Raw genomic sequence first — 12,260 nt, forward strand, 5'->3', positions numbered from 1 at the left:
AGTGGATACACTGCTGATAGTCCTACTGAATATACTGTTGGAATTTGTATTATGGCAAGAAAAAAGCAGCTAAGTAAAGAAAAACGAGTGGACATCATTATTTTAAGAAATGAAGGTTAGTCAGTCTGAAAAATTGGGAAAACTTTGATAGTTTCCCCAAGTGCAGTGGCAAAAACCATCAAACGGTACAAAGAAACTGGCTCACATGAGGACCATCCCAGGAAAGGAAGACCAAGAGTCATCTCTGCTGCAGAGGATAAGTTTATCCGAGTCACCAGCCTCAGAAATCGCAGGTTAACAGCAACTCAGATTAGAGACCTGGTCAATGACACACAGAGGTCTAGCAGCAGACACATCTCTAGAACAACTGTTGACAGGAGACTTTGTGCAGCAGGCCTTTATGGTAAAATAGCTGCTAGGAAACCACTGCTAAGGACAGGCAACAAGCAGATGAGACTTTTTTGGGCTAAAGAACACAAGGAATGGACATTAGACCAGTGGAAATCTGTGCTTTGGTCTGATGAGTCCAAATTTGAGATCCTTCGATCCACCCACCGCGTCTTTGTGCGACTCAGAAAAAGTGAACGGATGGACTCTACATGAGTGGTTCCCACCGTGAAGCATGGAGGAGGAGGTGTGATGGTGTGGGGGTGCTTTGCTAGTGACACTGTTGGGGATTTATTAAAAACTGAAGGCATACTGAACCAGCATGGCTACCACAGCATCTTGCAGCGGTATGCTATTCCATCCGGTTTGCGTTTAGTTGGCCATCATTTATTTTTCAACAGGACAATGACCCCAAACACACCTCCAGGCTGTGTAAGGGCTACTTGACTAAGAAAGAGAGTGATGAGGGCCTACGCCAGATGACCTGGTCTCCATAGTCACCAGACCTGAACACAATCGAGATGATGTGGGGTGAGCTGGACCGCAGAGTGAAGGCAAAAGGGCCAACAAGTGCTAAGCATCTCTGGGAACTCCTTCAAGACTGTTGAAAGACCATTTCCAGTGACTACTAGTGATGAGCGAGTACTAAAAAGCTCGGGTGCTCGAGGCTCGGGCCGAGCATCCCAAGATACTCGTATACTCGGCCCGAGCACCGAGCCCAATGTTATCCTATGGGAGACCCGAGTATTTTTATGAAATAACCCCCGGCAGCATGTAGAAACCCTAAAAATGTCACAAAAGTCTCAGAAGAGTGCTCAAATGACATGGCAACAGCATGGGGAAGACCCCTTGAAGCATTTATCACTCAAAAGTCACAGCTGTGAACAATTTTGTCCGAGTTTTACGCCATTTTTACGGACTCACCAGAAAACCTTCCAAAATGACACCAAAATGAATTTTCATGGCGGAAATGTTAAGGGCACATACCCAATAGTGAGATAGAGCTGGTGTATGTTACTTTTTGAGAATAATACATGAAAGATTTTACGTAAAACATTGTGTGGCACTCCGATGTCCAAAACGCACGTTTTGTGCTTTTTACTAGCGATGTCGGTCATTTTTTTTTTCATTCTATCTCCCGTCGGTCGGTCTCGCTCTGTCGGTCTCTCTCTGTCTTGTCTGTCCCCCTCTCACAGTCTGTCGGTCATTCTCCCCCCTCTCTCTTACTTACCGTTCCCCGATCACTGCCGCCGCGCTGCACAGCTGTTCACTAAACTCCGGTGGCTTTTCCTCTTTTGAAAAAGCCGGAGATTAAACAATCTCGTATTCCCTGCTTTCCTGCTTTTCGGCGCCTATGATTGGTTGCAGTGAGACACGCCCCCACGCTGAGTGACAGGTGTCTCACGGCACCCAAACACAGCAGCCGGTGTGTGTGTGTATACTGTGCAGTGAAATAAATAATTAAATAATTAAAAAAAACGGCGTGCGGTCCCCCCAATTTTAATACCAGCCAGATAAAGCCATACGGCTGAAGGCTGGTATTCTCAGGATGGGGAGCTCCACGTTATGGGGAGCCCCCCAGCCTAACAATATCAGTCAGCAGCCGCCCAGAATTGCCGCATACATTAGATGCGACAGTTCTGGGACTGTACCCGGCTCTTCCCGATTTACCCTAGTGCGTTGGCAAATCGGGGTAATAAGGAGTTAATGGCAGCCCATAGCTGCCACTAAATCCTAGATTAATCATGTCAGGCGTCTCCCCGAGATTCCTTCCATGATTAATCTGTAAATTACAGTTAAAAAACACACACACACGAAAAATCCTTTATTCGAAAAAAAAAACACTAACAAAGTCCCTCATCACCAATTTTTTAACCCCGACAAACCCTCCATGTCCGGCGTAATCCACGGACCTCCAGCGTCGCGTCCAGCTGTGCTGCATGAAGGTGACAGGAGCTGCAGAATACACCGCCGCTCCGGTCAGCTTCACACAGCAACTGAGGTGAGTATAGCGATCAGCTGAGCTGTCACTGAGGTTACCTGGATCCAGCGGTGGATGCAGCGGTGGCCGCGGGTAACCTCAGTGACAGCTCAGCTGATCGCGCTACTCACCGCCGCTCCGGTAAGCTCCATGCAGCAATTGAGGTGAGTATAGCGATCAGCTGCTGTCACTGAGGTTAATCGCGGCACCGCTGGATCCAGCGGTGGGCGTGAGTTACCTGACTGACAGCAGCTGATCGCGCTACTCACCTCAGTTGCTGTGTGAAGCTGACCGGAGCGGCGGTGTATTCTGCAGCTCCTGTCACCTGAATGTAGCAGAGCTGGATGTGACGCTGGAGGACTGTGGAGTACGCCGGACATGGAGGGTTTGTCGGGGTTAATAAATTGGTGATGAGGGACTTTGTTAGTGTTTTTTATTTCTAATAAAGGATTTTTCGGGTGTGTGTGTTTTTTAACTGTAATTTACAGATTAATCATGGAAGGAATCTCGGGGAGACGCCTGACATGATTAATCTAGGATTTAGTGGCAGCTATGGGCTGCCATTAACTCCTTATTACCCCAATTTGCCAACGCACTAGGGTAAATCGGGAAGAGCCGGGTACAGTCCCAGAACTGTCGCATCTAATGTATGTGGCAATTCTGGGCGGCTGCTGACTGATATTGTTAGGGTTGGGGGCTCCCCATAACGTGGGGCTCCCCATCCTGAGAATACCAGCCTTCAGCTGTATGGCTTTATCTGGCTGGTATTAAAATTGGGGGGACCGCACGCCGGTTTTTTTAAATATTTATTTATTTATTTTACTGCACAGTATAGACACGCCCACCAGCTGCTGTGATTGGGTGCAGTGAGACACCTGTCACTCAGCGTGGGGGCGTGTCTCACTGCAACCAATCATAAGCGCCTGTGGGCGTGGAAAGCATGGAATATGAGATGGCTGTGTGCAGAGCACAGCGCGCCCGCCGGTATAAAGGCTCGGTCACGCTGTGCAGGCCGGCCAATCACTGCAATTCCACAACTAACAGGGCTGTGGCATTGCAGTGGTCTGCCAGCCAATCCCTGCATGAGATTAAGGAATAACGTTTGGAACTCCATTCTATGTCTGAACTGGGTGCAAAAAACCTAAAAAACATCACTATGGGGAGATAAGGTATGCACACCAGTGACTATGGAAGGGGAATACATGGAATAGCAGAAACTGCTGTGTGAATACTGACATGAAAAATTCAATAGCTATTTGTAAGAATGAAATGTGAAAAATGGAACCTGCATTACTGCCATGAATATATGAATAAAGAGAAATTTAGCTACTGAATTGATCAATGCAGAAGAGCCCCAACACTACGCCAAAGTATTTCTCTACGTTGGGGTCCCTAGCTTGTGTGTGTCCTCTCATGCAGTTAAAAAACTTACCGTGTATGGGACGCTGAGACCCAGGCTATATATGCGTATAATGTGGATTGGCAATAGGTGTGTATGGGGAGGGTTCACAAACGAAAAACTACTAACATTAAGGAATAACGTTTGGAACTCCATTCTATGTCTGAACTGGGTGCAAAAAACCTAAAAAACATCACTATGGGGAGATAAGGTATGCACACCAGTGACTATGGAAGGGGAATACATGGAATAGCAGAAACTGCTGTGTGAATACTGACATGAAAAATTCAATAGCTATTTGTAAGAATGAAATGTGAAAAATGGAACCTGCATTACTGCCATGAATATATGAATAAAGAGAAATTTAGCTACTGAATTGATCAATGCAGAAGAGCCCCAACACTACGCCAAAGTATTTCTCTACGTTGGGGTCCCTAGCTTGTGTGTGTCCTCTCATGCAGTTAAAAAACTTACCGTGTATGGGACGCTGAGACCCAGGCTATATATGCGTATAATGTGAACCCTCCCCATACACACCTTATTCCAATCCACATTATACGCATATATAGCCTGGGTCTCAGCGTCCCATACACGGTAAGTTTTTTAACTGCATGAGAGGACACACACAAGCTAGGGACCCCAACGTAGAGAAATACTTTGGCGTAGTGTTGGGGCTCTTCTGCATTGATCAATTCAGTAGCTAAATTTCTCTTTATTCATATATTCATGGCAGTAATGCAGGTTCCATTTTTCACATTTCATTCTTACAAATAGCTATTGAATTTTTCATGTCAGTATTCACACAGCAGTTTCTGCTATTCCATGTATTCCCCTTCCATAGTCACTGGTGTGCATACCTTATCTCCCCATAGTGATGTTTTTTAGGTTTTTTGCACCCAGTTCAGACATAGAATGGAGTTCCAAACGTTATTCCTTAATGTTAGTAGTTTTTCGTTTGTGAACCCTCCCCATACACACCTATTGCCAATCCACATTATACGCATATATAGCCTGGGTCTCAGCGTCCCATACACGGTAAGTTTTTTAACTGCATGAGAGGACACACACAAGCTAGGGACCCCAACGTAGAGAAATACTTTGGCGTAGTGTTGGGGCTCTTCTGCATTGATCAATTCAGTAGCTAAATTTCTCTTTATTCATATATTCATGGCAGTAATGCAGGTTCCATTTTTCACATTTTATTCTTACAAATAGCTATTGAATTTTTCATGTCAGTATTCACACAGCAGTTTCTGCTATTCCATGTATTCCCCTTCCATAGTCACTGGTGTGCATACCTTATCTCCCCATAGTGATGTTTTTTAGGTTTTTTGCACCCAGTTCAGACATAGAATGGAGTTCCAAACGTTATTCCTTAATGTTAGTAGTTTTTCGTTTGTGAACCCTCCCCATACACACCTATTGCCTATCCACATTATACGCATATATAGCCTGGGTCTCAGCGTCCCATACACGGTAAGTTTTTTAACTGCATGAGAGGACACACACAATCTAGGGACCCCAACGTAGAGAAATACTTTGGCGTAGTGTTGGGGCTCTTCTGCATTGATCAATTCAGTAGCTAAATTTCTCTTTATTCATATATTCATGGCAGTAATGCAGGTTCCATTTTTCACATTTCATTCTTACAAATAGCTATTGAATTTTTCATGTCAGTATTCACACAGCAGTTTCTGCTATTCCATGTATTCCCCTTCCATAGTCACTGGTGTGCATACCTTATCTCCCCATAGTGATGTTTTTTAGGTTTTTTGCACCCAGTTCAGACATAGAATGGAGTTCCAAACGTTATTCCTTAATGTTAGTAGTTTTTCGTTTGTGAACCCTCCCCATACACACCTATTGCCAATCCACATTATACGCATATATAGCCTGGGTCTCAGCGTCCCATACACGGTAAGTTTTTTAACTGCATGAGAGGACACACACAAGCTAGGGACCCCAACGTAGAGAAATACTTTGGCGTAGTGTTGGGGCTCTTCTGCATTGATCAATTCAGTAGCTAAATTTCTCTTTATTCATATATTCATGGCAGTAATGCAGGTTCCATTTTTCACATTTCATTCTTACAAATAGCTATTGAATTTTTCATGTCAGTATTCACACAGCAGTTTCTGCTATTCCATGTATTCCCCTTCCATAGTCACTGGTGTGCATACCTTATCTCCCCATAGTGATGTTTTTTAGGTTTTTTGCACCCAGTTCAGACATAGAATGGAGTTCCAAACGTTATTCCTTAATGTTAGTAGTTTTTCGTTTGTGAACCCTCCCCATACACACCTATTGCCAATCCACATTATACGCATATATAGCCTGGGTCTCAGCGTCCCATACACGGTAAGTTTTTTAACTGCATGAGAGGACACACACAAGCTAGGGACCCCAACGTAGAGAAATACTTTGGCGTAGTGTTGGGGCTCTTCTGCATTGATCAATTCAGTAGCTAAATTTCTCTTTATTCATATATTCATGGCAGTAATGCAGGTTCCATTTTTCACATTTCATTCTTACAAATAGCTATTGAATTTTTCATGTCAGTATTCACACAGCAGTTTCTGCTATTCCATGTATTCCCCTTCCATAGTCACTGGTGTGCATACCTTATCTCCCCATAGTGATGTTTTTTAGGTTTTTTGCACCCAGTTCAGACATAGAATGGAGTTCCAAACGTTATTCCTTAATGTTAGTAGTTTTTCGTTTGTGAACCCTCCCCATACACACCTATTGCCAATCCACATTATACGCATATATAGCCTGGGTCTCAGCGTCCCATACACGGTAAGTTTTTTAACTGCATGAGAGGACACACACAAGCTAGGGACCCCAACGTAGAGAAATACTTTGGCGTAGTGTTGGGGCTCTTCTGCATTGATCAATTCAGTAGCTAAATTTCTCTTTATTCATATATTCATGGCAGTAATGCAGGTTCCATTTTTCACATTTCATTCTTACAAATAGCTATTGAATTTTTCATGTCAGTATTCACACAGCAGTTTCTGCTATTCCATGTATTCCCCTTCCATAGTCACTGGTGTGCATACCTTAAATCCCTGCATGAGGGCTGGCTCTCAAAAGAGCGCCAACATGCAGGGATGAAGACCACGAGTACAGCACGAGTATCGCGAAATTACTCGGTACCCGCCGAGTAGCCCGAGTACAGTGATACTCGTGCGAGTACCGAGTAGTAACAAGCATACTCGCTCATCACTAGTGACTACCTCTTGAAGCTCATCAACAGAATGCCAAGAGTGTGCAAAGCAGTAATCAAAGCAAAAGGTGGCTACTTTGAAGAACCTAGAATCTAAGACATATTTTCAGTTGTTTCACACTTTTTTGTTAAGTATTTCATTCCACATATGTTACTTCATAGTTTTGATGCCTGCAATGTGAATCTACAATTTTCAGAGTCATGAAAATAAAGAAAACTCTTTGAATGAGAAGGTGTGTCCAAATTTTAGTCTGTACTGTATACACACACATTTATTTACACAGCTATATATACACACACCCATATATGTATATATAGATGTGTTTACAGCTGTTTAAACAATATATATATATATATATATATATATATATATATATATATATATATATGTGTGTGTATATCTATATCAAACCATTGGTGGCACAGTGGGGTTCAATTTGTATGATTGTTTGCAGGCAGGCTGGCAGGCAGGGCATATCAACATACCTGCAAGGTCGTGGTCGTGAGTTGCATGCTGGCCTGGCTTATTCCTCCGATCTGGTGTGCAGCGTCTGGTCTCCAGCCGATTGTGTCCTCCCTTCGCTTTACGATCAGCTGTTCTTAGGGGTAGTCTTTACTTTTGTTGTGACCTTGCACACAGTCACAACAAAAGCAGAGGATGTGAGGGCACATGCGCTGCCCTCGCAGAGGCCAGGAAAAAATAAGCTAATGTAACACTATCTTCACAAAGATGGTGCCGGAGATAAGCACTATGCACAGGTGCCAACTTCGAAGCCATCTTAGTGAAGAGATTATTAAATCTCTACTATAACATAATTAGCATAAAAACACACAAGGGGAGGCAGGACAGACAGTGGTGGGAATCCATATCAAAACCCGACCCACCTATTAGATATTCTGAAGCTCCTATCATTAGATAACAGTGAATTTCACAAACTTTACTTGCCTGTATTTCAGAAAGTATACATCCGATCTTACAACTAAAGATACTGTATGTTTAGATACAGCATGATAGCACCAGTATAGCACTGGCTTTAGTTTATATAGAACAATCCTGGTGGTTGGTCCTCTAAAATTGCAAATGATGAATGCAGGAGTTAGGGCCGCTTTACACGCTATGACATCGCTCAAGCGATCTCGTTGGGGTGACGGAATTTGTGAGGCACATCCAGCCACTTTAGCGATGTCGTTGCATGTGACACCCATGAGCGATTTTGAATCGTCGCAAAAACGTTCAAAATCGCTAATCGGTGACATGCCCCCCTATTCCCAATTATCATTGCTGCTGCGTGTACGATGTAGTTCGTCGTTCCTGCGGTAGCACACATCGCTGTGTGTGACGCTGCAGGAACGAGGAACCTCACCATACCTGCATCCACCGGCAATGAGGAAGGAAGGAGGTTACGTTGCGTCTTCCTGGCCAGAGACAAAGTACTGGAAGCACGTCAACAACTGAATCCTGGACCACAACTTTGACTCTGTGCAGAAGTCGTGTTGGCTATGCAGGTCGCATGGGCTGTAAGCCTTGCCTAGCCTGTGAATTTTTGGACATCGCAAAGGATCACCCAAGTCATGGAATCTGTAAGATTTGTCAACAATCTGTAAGTAGAAGGCAAAAACTCACACCTTTGAGTAGTTCCTCCATGAAGTGTCACATGGATATGAATTGATAGCGTGAAGGTGTATTGCTCAGCTTTAGCCACTGTCAATGCAACATGCTTATTTGCCATTGCATGCATTGTTGCAGACTACACACAAGGGGCTGCTGTTTTTTTGGATCTGCCTTTGTTTGGTCACTATAGCAATATCAAATTGCTCTTCGGATGTGGACTTGGAGATGCTGTCTATGAACAGAAGGAAAAGCTAAAGGTGTGTGTTACAGCAAGGAGCCACCGCGGAAACACTTCGTTCAATTGTGAGGGGAGTCATGTTGTACTTTGATGATGAGCCCCGTAATGCCAGTGAGCAGCATCCTGTGCCACAGACCAACATTCTTACAGTGCTGTCTATACTGTTTACCGTGAGAGGAGCGTAAAGTCTGTATTTCTGGAAACTGGACATCAGAGTACCCGGGTACGGTAGGCTGTGCCCAGACAATAATGCGGGCACGCAACACTTTGTTTTATTAGCAAAACACATATCTGTTCTGGGTAGGCCGACTATATAGACAATAAGACTTGCTGCCTCTGCACTGTCAAATTGTCACGTACAGTTTAAATCATAGAGGGACAGCAACACATGTTTGCATTGACTGTTGCTTTTCAAGATTTCCATGACTGTGTTGCAGAGCTGTGTGGTTTGCATTCACACTGTTATCATCTGCATTATCTGTGAGGCTTCAGCTAACAAGGGTATTCGGGGGGGGTAATGTGTTTTGACTATGTTTAGGTAGATAACTTGGAAGCTCTTGTGATGCGCCACTGGTAAGTCGTGTTCGCACACACACACACACGCACACACGCACAAACACACAATTACTGCTACACAGAGGGATTAGCAGGTAGTAGGCAACAGAATAGATTGTTCAATTATTTAAATTGTATGCATGGTTCTTATTGTTTGTTTTGGTAAAGTTAAACAATCATTTATCAACCCAACTGCCTAGAGTCCTTTTCCTGTTGCCTGGGTTTGCTGCATACTGGGGAGCCCACCCTGTACACAACTTAAAATGAAGCATAAGTCGCAATGTGAATTTCACTGTGCTACAATGCGGCCTAGCGTGCCTGTGCAACCACCGCCTGCCCCATCAAGTGCATCTGCGTGCTCTTCATCCTCTGTGACTGTGGGGACAGCAGTCACACATGGTTTTTCACACTGAACTTCCACTCCTTTACCCGCAACAGGGAGTGTGATTGGCAGGTCATCACTTGTTTTGGAAGTGGAAACAGAAGGTATTGTTGAGCTGTCAGACATCGAGAGAACCATCATTGGATGCAGGCTACATTATATCCACGCCTGCACCTTCGTCACAGATTGGCTGGACTACCTGCAGTTAATAATTGCATTCCAGAAATGGAAAGGAGTGTAGAATGCACATGTGTTGTACCTTGCTTGGCAGCAAAGGAACACTAACTTAGTATTCCAGACAATTTTAGGATGGCAGAAAAAGAGTCAGCTCTTTGGGCAAATTAAATAGCGTGGCAAAAGTGGACAGATGGGTACAGTGGCCGTGTTCTGTGGGTACCAGGACAGTAAAAGAAGCCTCACTTTCTATCCCTCCTAATGATCAAATGCAGCAAGGAATTCCCTGAGTTTGCTATAAAATTAGCATAGCTAAATGTGCATGAGGGTAGAATGCAGAGGTGCTTGAGATTGCTTGGCACAAGTGGCACAATAAAGGAGTCCAACAGCCACTTTTTGTATGCCACTAAATGGCAGTATTTTTTGCTATCATTATAGCTTATTAAAAACAGAGCAGGAGGGTGTCCTGCACAGGTGCTAGAAATAGCTTGGCACCAGTGGGGCACTAATGGAATACAACAGCCAGTTCTATGATGCCACTAAATGGCAGTATTTTTTGCTATCATTATAGCTTATTAAAAACAGAGCAGGAGGGTGTCCTGCACAGGTGCTAGAAATAGCTTGGCACCAGTGGGGCACTAATGGAATACAACAGCCAGTTCTATGATGCCACTAAATGGCAGTATTTTTTGCTATCATTATAGCTTATTAAAAACAGAGCAGGAGGGTGTCCTGCACAGGTGCTAGAAATAGCTTGGCACCAGTGGGGCACTAATGGTATACAACAGCCAGTTCTATGATGCCACTAAATGGCAGTATTTTTTGCTATCATTATAGCTTATTAAAAACAGAGCAGGAGGGTGTCCTGCACAGGTGCTAGAAATAGCTTGGCACCAGTGGGGCACTAATGGAATACAACAGCCAGTTCTATGATGCCACTAAATGGCAGTATTTTTTGCTATCATTATAGCTTATTAAAAACAGAGCAGGAGGGTGTCCTGCACAGGTGCTAGAAATAGCTTGGCACCAGTGGGGCACTAATGGAGTACAACAGCAACTTCTTGTATGCCACTAAGTTTACTGAATTTTTGGTATTATAACGTCTTAGTAAGTAACAATGAGTTTGAGTGTGCAATGCAGGCAGACGTGCTGCAAATATCTTTGCACTACTGGGGCAATACAGCAGTCCAACAGCCACGTTAAGGATGCCACTAAGTTCACTCAGTGTTTGCTAGTATAATGGCTTAGTAACAATGAGTTGGAGTGTGCAATGCAGGCAGACATGCTGCAAATGTCTTTGCACTAGTGGGACTATACAGAAGTCCAATAGCCACATTTAGGATGCCACTAGGTTCAATCAGTGTTTGCTAGTATAATGGCTTAGTAACAATGAGTTTGAGTGTGCAATGCAGGCAGAGGTGCTGCAAATATCTTTGCACTAGTGGGACTATACAGAAGTCCAATAGCCACGTTTAGGATGCCACTAGGTTCACTCAGTGTTTGCTAGTATAATGGCTTAGCTACAATGAGTTTGAGTGTGCAATGCAGGCAGACGTGCTGCAAATATCTTTGCACTACTGGGGCAATACAGCAGTCCAACAGCCACGTTAAGGATGCCACTAAGTACACTCAGTGTTTGCTAGTATAATGGCTTAGTAACAATGAGTTTGAGTGTGCAAAGGGCAGGAGGGTACAGTGCCAGGGTTGTGGGTCTCTGGGTAGAGGAAAGGAAGCCTGCCTTTCTGTCCCTCCTAATGGGGAAATGCAGCGAGGAAATCCCTGACCTTAGCTACACAGACGCTGTCATCTTGTGTAGCTGTTAAACTCTGTTTTCAGGACCTGTTACCTATGGCTCTGACCCTGCCGGTATGAGCCCTTAAAAGGACTGATAGAAAGTGCTATCCCTATGCTGTACAGCGCTGTGTATGGAGCGTATACAGCAGTATCGGGGATAGGAGCTGCGCCAGTGATGTCTGACACCAAGGACGCAGAAGGCAGATAATGGCGTGCTGGAGGAAAATGTCCGGTTTTATAATGCAGGGACATGTGACATGGACATCCTATCACACATGCCGTTGCTTCTCTGGCTAAAAGTCCACTTAGCTGTGTGTGTGTCTGGGATTGGCTGACATGCTGGCCCTCCCCACTACACGCGCGCGCTTAGGGAAGGAAGACAAGGGAAAAAAAAAAATGGCGATCGCCATTATCCAAACAGCAGTGATCTGCATGCGCTGTTCCCGCACACTATACACTGATATGTCAAAATAGTGTGAGTCACAGAGTTACTTACACTATTACAGCGG

Source organism: Anomaloglossus baeobatrachus, chromosome 6 (assembly GCF_048569485.1).
Source record: "Anomaloglossus baeobatrachus isolate aAnoBae1 chromosome 6, aAnoBae1.hap1, whole genome shotgun sequence".
Lineage (NCBI taxonomy): Eukaryota > Metazoa > Chordata > Amphibia > Anura > Aromobatidae > Anomaloglossus > Anomaloglossus baeobatrachus.